The 11,676-nt window shown below is 33.9% G+C and overlaps 1 non-coding gene across 1 annotated transcript; it reads right to left on the minus strand.

Annotated features, from left to right (window-relative positions):
- Positions 1 to 226: 226 nt before the first annotated feature.
- Positions 227 to 300, minus strand: TRNAI-AAU (transfer RNA isoleucine (anticodon AAU)). The gene has a single exon. It is a non-coding gene; the product is annotated as a tRNA-Ile (tRNA).
- Positions 301 to 11,676: the final 11,376 nt, after the last annotated feature.

Consider the following 11,676-nt stretch of genomic DNA (forward strand, 5'->3'; position numbering starts at 1 on the left):
TTCGAATTCTGGAATGGTCGATGATTGCACCAGGCTGAGCCTCACCAATAAACGTGGCGATATGTGACGCTGAGAGTGCGTAGAGAGAGGTCGACTAACGGCAGGATAAGTGAAGTAGGTTCACGCAATGAAAACATCATGTTAGCAGAGAGATAAACACGGTCCAGCTGGCTTGGTGTCTTTGCTGGGAATCACAAAATGTGTCGGGAAAGTAATACCTCATAAATGGCCTGTATGGGGATCGAACCCACGACCTTCGCGTTATTAGCACGAAGCTCTAACCAACTGAGCTAACAGGCCACTGAATTCAAACCATGTGGCAATATTGAAAATATTTCTTTCTTTTCATCAGCAGCAACAAATTTACAAGCAGTCCTGAATAACTTAGGAGAATACTGCCAGAATTTCAAAATAAAGATAAAAATTCTGAAAATCCAACTAATACTATTCGCCAGAGAAAGAATACTGAAACAAAACTAGACGAAAGTTACACATCATCGAATAACTTTGACGGACTGTTCCCTCGGTTAAATATTTAGGATTAACTTACGACATCAAATTAACGTGGATACAGCATACTAACAATATCCTAACTAGAATCTGGGAAAGAGCAAATTTGGCTAGAAGCCTATTCGGTTAAAATCAAGGCACATTAACAAATAATATAATAAAAATCTAAAAAAAATATATAATACCCATAATAGAATACACTGTAGCTGGTACAGTTGTCTGGATTTCATGAGAGGTTTGCTAGAAGCTCTGATGAGTCGCTAGTTGTCTTCTTCTCTTTGGAATGCTTGGTGGTTGCTGTCGATGTTGGTTTATCGGAAAGAGCAGATGTTTCTTATAGTGTTTCAAATTTCTTTTCATCCAAGTACGTTCTGAGGTTGTCACTTGTACAATATATAAATTTCTCAATTAGACATAATTTTCGTGGTGTTTCGAAAGTGTTGCCAATATGCGTAGAATTACATCGTCGATCAAAACAAACCTCCATTTCTTGAGCGTATTCCATATAAGGTTAGGTGTCTTCTTTGCGATAACCTCAAAGCTTTTGGTGATAAACCTCCAGTATAATTATATTCTTTAACCTTATTTTAATCTGTAAAATTTTCAGAAGAGAGAAAGCAGCATAAACTTCTTGGGCTTTACTGTAATAATGGTGACCATTTTTTCGGTGGGTCATTCCATGGTTTCGGTAACTTTCTTAAAATGCTGAAAATATTTATGAACTTAATTTTCATTCAATGGTGGTATTTTAACATACCGATTGAGTTTGAAGTTTTTATTTTGCGTTGGTCGATCGGAGTTGAGTTTAAATTTCGTTTCTTTCAACCAAATTTTTTTCGCGGCTTCAATCCGGGCTTGTTCGGTTTTGATACGTTTTCTCTTCGCTTCAACAAGAGCTTTTTTGGCCTTGAAACCTTTGCTTTCCATTTCCACCTCGATACGGGGTTGCTCAAGCTCGATGTTTTAAATTTTAATTGGATTTCTAAGTTCCTTTATCACTCAACCCTGGTTGGCTTGTGGTAGACACTAGATTATTCCCCTAATGCCTTCTCAGCAACAAATCATCATCAACAATACACTTTATAGCTCATATTTTCTTATTGGTAAACCTCTAATTCTAAGATTTAAGTAACTTTAAGCAATTCACTTTTATTATATTTTTCTAGTTGTTAGAGGTGATTCAGGAAAACCTTGGTAATCATCATGGTCAAATCTTGTTGGCACTGATAAATATAAATTGAATTACGATTTGAATTTTAAATTTAGAACGAATTTTGTCTCTGATTCAGATCCCTTACGAGCCTCCAATTTATTATATTACGTATTATAATTTATCTCGAACTTCAGATATTTGACATGGAATATTTACAGATTTTGAACATTTAACTTCAGTGTATTTACATTCGACATTATTACTTTTACGAGAACATTATGGAGGCCCAGCATGGCCAGATGGGATAAGGCGTTTGACTCGAAATCTGAGAGTTGCGGGTTCGAATCCCCGTCGCACCAAACATGCTCGTCCTTTCAGCCGTGGGGATGTTATAAGTTGACAGTTAATCCCACTATTCGTTGGTAAAAGAGTAGCCCAAGTGTTGGCGGTAGATGGTGATGACTAGCTGCCTTCTCTTTAGTCTTACACTGCTAAAGTAGGGACAGCTTTTGTAGCTTTACGCGAAATTCAAAAAACAAACATGCTGAGATTTATATACCTTGCCCCCATATGTTGCTAAATTAGGGACGGCAAGCGCAGATTAGATAGCCCTCGTGTAGCTTTGCGCGAAATTGAAAAACAAACTTTGCAGTGGATAACTCGATGATGAACACACAGTCCCTGTTATGTGAATTGATTCTGCATCAACTCAAAATTAATTCACTCATCGTGAACCCTCGATAAGATATCAAGGAAATTCCAGGACAGATAGACCACTCAACATTGTTTGTAATTGTGTAAAGCTTTCGCACATAGATCATTAATTGTAATAAATGTTTTTGTAAATTGTGTTATTATTTCTATATTAAAATATATTTGTATTAAAAAGAAATTTAGGGTATCAGTCGTGTTGGCAAGTTTCATAAATTGGATACATATCCATATTTATTTTACTTTTAAATGTAACTCAATTTTAATTTATTGGAAAGTGTAATATGTAATAAACTTTACCCTCAAAAAGGCAACTTTCAGAAGTAGTAGTTCCAAAGCTTTACATTCAAGTTAAGCCACAAGCAGCCCATCAAATATCTTCATCGCTTCTATTCGGCTAACTTGCAGTGACAAAATTAAGAAAGTTAAAGAAACTATATAACATATAAAAATAAAACTTGGTACCTTGTAAGTAGTATTAATATGATTATTTTAAATTATGCTTCTTTCATTATTTTGATGATATACTTTATAAGAAAAGTTTAAGAATTCAAAAGAATTCAATGTTTTAGACATAAAGGTCCATTGTTTTTACAGGTGCATGGCAAGTGGTGTGAGTCATACACCAGTTATGTTTATAGACTAAACCGGGAAATAATAAATGTTATACTCAAACTTGTCCACTCCATGAAAGTCATAGAGTATATATTACTCGTAAATAGTTAACACAGGTCAGTAAACAGTTTAATAAGTTAGAACATGAGATACAATATGCAATGATGAAAAAAAAAGTTAACAGGCTGGTATCAGTTTAGTATAGTATTTCACATGCTACATCACAGTTTAGTGTTTTAAATTGTTATTCAGTAACGAACACTAACATACTATATACCTTTTAACTTGGGTCAAGTGTAGACGAATGACTGTACAAACATCTTCATCTTACATTGTGAATTTTATCAAGGATCCAGCAAATCTGATGAAAACAAAGCTTATCAACCATGATACTTTATTTCATTGAATGAAGGATGTGACATAAAGTTTAGTTTGAAAGTTGTACCAGTGGGTTTGTATTACGTATAATAATTTATCGCAGACGAGTCTCCGATGTTATGCTACGCACTTTACGTATTACTATTTCAAAAACCGGAAATCTTAATTCAAAAGTTAATTAATTGTTAATAAGTATTAAAGTTATGATATATGCCAACAAGATTAATACACAAGATTAATACAATTTTCTTTCTTAACACAAATATATTTTAATATTCAAATAATAATACAATTGCTATTTACGGTTATTACAAATATACAAGAGTTTCACAAACTATTCTGCAGTGTTCTATCTGGTATAGAACTAAATATTTTATCGATGGTTCAGGTCAACGAGAAGCAAATTATGAGCTAGTATTATTACATCTCACCTCAACTAGCGCTGTCTTTCCTTGGCTGGCCTCACACCCGTACAAGTTGACTTTTTTACTGAGCAAAATATCTAATGTTCTCTTAGAAATACTATTGTCCGAAGCTAATTACCTGAAGTTGCATTGCTTGTGATGTTCGAAATCTATACATATTCCTGGTCAAATTATATAGTTTTCTGATTAATAAGTATTAATTACAATTTTAGCTTCCAAGGCTTAGAGTATGTTGACTGTAGCCAACCAATAACACTTTCTGACCAGATACAAGAAAAAGTAAAAATTTTGTTACTTTAAGCATAAGCAAACGGGAAAGACCTATTTTTCTCTTCAAACTTTGCTTTTATGACCTGCGTAATGAAATTTTCTAATTCACCCATTTTCCAGAACATTCCAGATAGATTCAGTGCTGTGTTGCTGATAGAAAATTTTCTCGTACTTTCAAGAATTTCCAAAAACCTTTCAGAATTTTCTAGAATTTTCCATAGTTATATATATTCAGGGTCTCACCACTTCAGTTTAGTTTAGCTGCCTAAGTGAACGCATAGATCTATATGATTTTATCAGAGATAGCATCAGGAAGCTGCAAGCATTCTGCTATGTATGTGGTCAATTTATCAAGACAAGAGCAAAAAAGTACTCTGTAACAGCATCTGCTAAAATGTGTGAAGCCTATAAGGCATATTTTGGCATGACTGTCGGGGATTAAGACAAACCTTGGGCACCTCATTTTACCTACGAGCACTGTAAAAAACGCTAGAAGGTAAGACGGACAATATTTGCTTGCTTATATAGTAAGATTTTATATCATACAAATTTTAGACCTTTTAAAATTTAAATATATTTTTATTTTTTAAAAGAGGAAAGAGCAAGTCAGAGGAAGCGTCACCGACATTTTTCAAGCTTCTTCACTCGTCAAGATGGGCTCTGCTTCTGTCACAATGTATCCGGTCTGTGGATACAAGAGGCAACTGGAATTGCCTGTAACCCGAACGAGTGGCGCCTCTTCATTGATAGCTCATCCAGAAGCCCTAAAGCTGTGCTGCTCCATAACGGGAATAAGTATCCGTCTCTTTCCCCAGCTCATTCGATGAACCTCAAAGAGGAATACAACAGCGTCAAGACATTGCTAGAAGCCTTGAAGTATGATGAGTATGGCTGTGAGGTTTTCGGAGACTTCAAAATGGTGGCATTCCTGATGGGTCTCCAAGGAGCCTTTATCAAGTTTCCCTGTTATCTTTATGAGTTCAAAAGACAATAATGCAGCAGAAACTACACAAAACATTCAAGGTGTTCATGGTGTGGAGTCTTTCAACGAAAGAAAACGTCGAAGGTGGTTTCAGAAATTCAGGTCAGGTGACTACAGCTTAAGTGATGCGTCACGTTCAGGTCGTTTTGTTGCGTTTAATGATGATTGCTGCTGGCTGCTGAAAATTATGCTGTAACAGTTGAAGAATTAGCACAAAAGCTTAATTCAACCCATTCAACAGATCACCATCATCTGCAACAGCTTGGAGAGGTGTGGAAAGTCAGTCCCCCATGATTTGACAGAAACCAACCTTAGAGCAAGAGTGGACATTTGCATTTCTCTGTACTCTTGTGAACGTAACTCACCTTTTAGACAGGTTAATGACTGGAGATGAAAAATGGATATTTTATAAAAATGGTAAGAGCCGCAGACAATGGCTCAATGCACGTAAATTGGCTAAAGCACAGCCCAAAATGGACCTCCACCCTAGGAAAGTCTTTTTAACCGTTTGGTGGGACATTGTTTGTGCGATCCACTTTGACTTGCTGCCACTCATTTTAACGATATATACATATTGCATAAGACTTCTATTGTCAACAGTTAGAACGCTCGAATGTTGCACTGAAAGAAAAGAAGCTTGCTTTGATCAATCATAAAGGTGTTGTGTTACACCAGGATGATGCATGGCCCCATACAGCAAGGATCACATCTACAAACATTGAAGAGCTAGAGTGAGAAAAACTTCAACATCCTCCTTATTCTCCAGACCTTGCACCATCTGATTATCATCTATTCCAAAGTTTGCAGAATTATCTTGATGGAAAAGAGCTTGGAACACATTAAGATGTCAAAACTACCCACTCTACATTCTTTACCTCCAAACCACAAAAATTTTATAGAAGTGCTATTCAGAAGCTTGTGAATCGTTGGCCGGAAGTAATTAATTATGATGGAACATAAATTATTGATTAAATAACATTAAAAGCGTTTGAATTCCTTTCTCTTTTTCTGAACCTAAAATCGGACATTGCTTAAGGGATAACTTGATATATTGTTATGTGGTGGTTGTTGTTTTGAATTAAGAACAAAGCTATACAATGGGTTATCTGTGCTCTGCCCACCACGGGTATCGAAACCCGATTTTAGCGTTGTAAATCTGCAGGCATGCCGCTGTGCTACTGGGGCATGTTACATCGTATAGTATTGTAAAGTTATGATAATCTATTGAGAAGATATTTAAAATACAATTTCCGTGAATAATCTGTTGTTGGCAGTGCTACGCTTGCCTGATTAAGTTCCGTTAAGAAATAATGAAATGGTTATGTTATTATATCGATATAATATTTTTACTATTTCACGCTTTTCTTGACCATAATATAGAAACCTATTATCAGAAATATTTCCTTGGTTAACTTTATTTTTTACATAATTAAGTCTACTTTACCCTGAAATAAAAAGAAGGTAATTAGAGACAATAAGTTCTATTAAAAGGCGTAACAGTGTCAGCCGTAAATTTCCGAACTGAGAATACTAAAATCCAGAGTTTTATTCCTGTGTGCACAAAGCACAAAGTTAATTTTATAAGTTTGCGATAACAACAAGAGAATATAATTGATATAGTGAACCACCAAGACAGACCATTCCATCATCGTGATAAATTATTACCCTCTTTCCCCAATATTTTCTGCAAATAAAATTATCTGCAAGTGTTTACGAGTAACATATATGCTACTTAGTGGTTTTGTATCTATAATTCGTTGTTGCTTTAATTTTGCAAGTGCATTACAAAATTCAGGCCTAATTATGAATTTTTTAGGCTACACATCAAGTTGTTTCTATAACACTGGCCTCTTAATTGACTCGCTGAATAGATAACAATAAGATTTCCAAAACTTCACTTATTCAGTTACATATCTAAACTCTTAATCAAAACTGGCTACGTAAGATTTTACCAAATGACGCTAATTCGTACAGTTTCCATCACATTTTACAACAAACGACACTGAAAACAGAGCTATCTCTTCCCCAAATCATTTACAAAACAGATAATTGTAATACAAAACTTTTGAATATAATTCAGATAGATGTAAAAACAAAACAGTTTTAAATTGTTCAATTGTTAAATGAAAGATGAATCGCACGAAGTTAGTGATATATGCTTGGTAAAGTTTACATCATGACAAGTTGTTTGTGTCTTAGAAATTGATACGCTGATTAAATAGTAGAGTCCAATAGGTCATTAAGAAGCAGCCAATATTGTGTGTCTGTGGTTTATGAATAAACAGAAGTTGTAGCTGAAAACAAAAACGAGAAATTTCATTTACTGCCTTTTCGTGAGACACGATGGAATTTCCTCAGGATCTCCAACGTAAACAAATACTTTATGCACCCTACTTCACTCAACAAAAAAACACCAAAACTATTTACTACTACAGCAATGACTGGTCTCGTGCTGTTCCCACATCGTCCAAGCGTGTTCCTTATTTGAATGCAGTTTATACGTTCACTATATAATCTCACATTCTTCTATATTTAGTCAAAAATATAAAGAATAAAATATTTAAATAAGTGGGTATATAGGGAACCATTTAATAATAATTCTTTCGTAGCAAAATTCATTACAAACTAACATTTTACATGCCTAATAATTCACATGGAATAATTTTATAAAAATCTTAAATGTATGCGTGACATTGGTACTGTTTTATTTCATTTGAAACTTGTTTTAAAAAAACAAGAAATGATAATCATCCTTCGTCAGCTTAAAAAGGCATTCACACTATAACAACTGTTGTAATAAATAATAAATAAGTCTTCACATCACTATTGCGTTTGTCGTATCTCAGTCAGCTTGTTGAGCTCTGGATTTGGTGAAACGCATCACCAGTAATGGACATGACAAACAGTAAGGTTGGAATATTACCGAAGTACACTCTTCTTCTTAAAAAAACAACAGTCAAATAGCTAAATACAGAATGCAATTTGACATCATGAGATATTTTATTATTCATTAATTGAGTCAAGTAGAGCAGGTTTAAGTTAATTCGAGCTGCCTAATGCTGCTATCGAACCAAATACCACTGACATTATTACATAAACTTTATCTTATGGAGAATCCAAAGGTGTCGGTTATCAGAAAGCGTCAAGATGAGGATATATCATTTTATTGGAGCTAATAATGAGGATAATTTTACCACAAACAATGTTGTGGTCATGCTAAATTTATCATATAATGTATAAAAAAATTACACTTCCAAATTTAGCCATTTTACTGCTAACACGACGTAAAAGCCGAGTTACTTATAGATTGTACGTAAGTCGCTAGTTCACGTATCTAAAACATGTCCCTCGAAGCTTACTAGCACGTGCAAGTTCTTAAAATATTCTGTATGCTATAAACGTAGAATTTTAGTAATTATTGGCTAAGAGATCAAATATTAAACCATGTGAGGGCTTGCTTTCTGATAGCCAGATATTATCAATCTAAATTTTTCAGCACAATATTACTGTTGTCCTCAAGGAATAAATATGAATAGCAATTTATAAGTTTAATTTTGACCCTTCAAATTTAATATTAAGAACAACCTACACGAGAGCACGTGGTTCCCACTAGAATGTGCAAATAATGCTGAGTTGGATTGTCTTGAACTTGCTGTTTAGACGCGCCCGATAAATATGATAGAAGTTGAAAGCGCTGTATGCTTCTTAAGAGAATGTTATAGACCACTTTTAGTCATGCTTTTCCAGATATACAAGGACAAACAGGTGGTTCAAGCAACTACGATTTTATGTTTATATCTTTTTTAAAAATTATTACAGGCCTTTCACTCAAATGTTATCAAATACAATATAAAAATACGGGGTTTTTCGACTGTTAAGCAACAAAAAATTTGAGCATTTATAAACTTACTAGCAAAGTATTTATTTGAACCCAAACCATCCACATTACACACTATCGTATTGGAAATAAGATATACATCGTTTATCTTGATGTAAATAATAAACAAATATCCAGGTTTAATATAAACAAACAGGTTACACAACAAAATTACGAACTGAATCTCAAATTAAAGATAACATACCAAACACATTAGTAAGATATATTTGTTAAATATACGTTTATTGGCTGATCCAAGCAGTCTTGTGCAAACCAGAAACACATTTTTTATTTCTTTTCACACTGTTACTCTACTGTCTCAAGTCTGTTTTAGGCCAGTTGTTGTTGACTACTCTTTCCTTGTATGTTTTCATCTTTAGTTTATTTCTCATCTATTTCAATTTGAAACTATTTTCAAACGCCTTGATCTTTTCATCTTATGTTTCTTTAATAAACTATTTTGCTTTGGATTTTCGCCATTTCCTCTTAAGGTTTCAAAATAAAACACTACATGGTTTTTTCAAGATTCTTACAAACTCTGAATCCAATGAAAGATGTTTTAGTTATACCAAACCTGTCATTTACATTATTTCGTTAGCAGTTTCGTTTTAGATTAAGTTTACATGACAAAATTGCGGCTGCTTTCATAACTTGTTTGGGTATTTGGCCGTTCCAGTCACATTCTTTTTCCTGGGCATAAGTTCTGAATACAATTTCAATTGGTCACAAACTGCCAGTAATTTCTCTGATTTAACAATTACCTCTGCAGTATGTTCGATTAGTTGCACATAAATGATTTCTTTATTAGTTTGTATGTTAATTATTTTGAGAGATCTAAGAGTAAAATTACAGCTAATTCATAAAATGTAATTATTATTGACAAGTTTTTTACCCGATACATATAGTATGTTTTGCAGGCTGGCTCTTGTAAAGCAAATGTCAAGTTTTGTAATCTAATAAATGGTTTCTGGTTTCATACAAGATCGGATTCTCGCAGTCTACAGCAAACACTCTGCTTTCAAAAATCCCTGAAGAAAGGCATTCACTAGACCAACCAGAGATTGATGCAAGAAATGGGTTAAAGGTCCTCCAATCTAAAATGTCTCCACGTAAGTATAAAAAATTACTTCACAGAAAACAGAAAGTGTAGTTGCACCACAATGTCTTTTTTCAATCCTTTGCAGACTCATTTGTAATAGCCACTTTTCTGTATTCGAACTCGTCCAGAACAGTTAGTTCCTCACATTAATTTTTTTACTAGCATCAAAATATTATGCAATTCTTTCTAAAGCATATAGTAAATTGAGCAATGGTTTTCTTAATGTCAAGCAAAGAATTTTTAAAGCCTTATTTTCATCTTACAATTATGCAAAATTCTTTTTTGTTGACAGCTTGAGAAAGAAACAGTACAAGTCTACATCTAGCGAAGTCTTAAATTTTGACAGAACTACCAATCGCCCAGTGAAAATGCATGATGTGCATGTTAGGTTTCTTTCTTATTTGGTCATTCATTTGTAAAAAAAATATGAGAAGTTTGATCCAAAAGACACTGTCAGTGCTTAGTTTACCATTAGAATACAGCATCTAATTATGAATAAATTAAATGACCATAAATAGCAGAGAATCTACTTGTTATATTCATTTGCTCAACATTTCACCTTTATGCTTTTCATTGCTGGCATAAATTTTCAGTAATGAAAAGTGATCAGTGAAATGATCAGATTTAAGCATTTTCTCAGGTGGTCTTAATGTAAGCATGTTGATTAATAGATAATGTGATGAAGCAGTGTAGGAAAAAGATGTATGGTTGATTTGAAGTTTTGAACTATCCATACTCTTCACAATGCATTTTGCAGAGGACTTGCTGTGTATAGTCAAGATTGTAAAGAAGTTGCCACAAGGCCTCCTTGTGACACAGCAGTAATCTCAAGAAACTTGTGATGCTAAAAACTGGGTTTCACAATACAGATAGCCCATTCTGTAGCTTTGTATTTTTCAGGAAACTTTGCTAAATGTAAACTTGTACCGTTTCTTTCTCAAGCTGTCCACAAGAAAGAATTTTGCATAATTGTAAGATGAAAATAAGGCTTTAAAAGTTCTTTGCTTGACATTTAGAAAACCATTGCTCAATTTACTAGATACTTTAGAAAGATTTGCATAATATTTTGATGCTAGTAAAAAAAATTAATGTGAGGAACTAACTAACTATTTTAGATTGGAGGACCTTTAACCTATTTCTTGCATCAATCTCTGGTTGGTTTAGTGAATGCCTTCCTTCAGGGATTTTTGAAAGCAGAATGTTTGCTAAGTTTCCTGAAAAATACAAAGCTACAGAATGGGCTATCTGTATTGTGAAACCCAGTTTTTAGCATCACAAGTTTCTTGAGATTACTGCTGTGTCACAAGGAAGCCTTGTGGCAACTTCTTTACAATCTTGACTATACACAGCAAGTCCTCTGCAAAATGCATTGTGAAGAGTATGGATAGTTCAAAACTTCAAATCAACCATACATCTTTTTCCTACACTGCTTCATCAAATTATCTATTAATCAACATGCTTACATTAAGACCACCTGAGAAAATGCTTAAATCTGATCATTTCACTGATCACTTTTCATCACTGAAAATTTATGCCAGCAATGAAAGGCATAAAGGTGAAATGTTGAGCAAATGAAGATAAAAAGTAGATTCTCTGCCATTTATGGTCATTTAATTTATTCATAATTACATGCTGTATTCTAATGGTAAACTAAGC

The sequence above is a fragment of the Tachypleus tridentatus genome, chromosome 6 (assembly GCF_004210375.1).
Source record: "Tachypleus tridentatus isolate NWPU-2018 chromosome 6, ASM421037v1, whole genome shotgun sequence".
In the NCBI taxonomy this organism is placed as follows: Eukaryota; Metazoa; Arthropoda; class Merostomata; order Xiphosura; family Limulidae; genus Tachypleus; species Tachypleus tridentatus.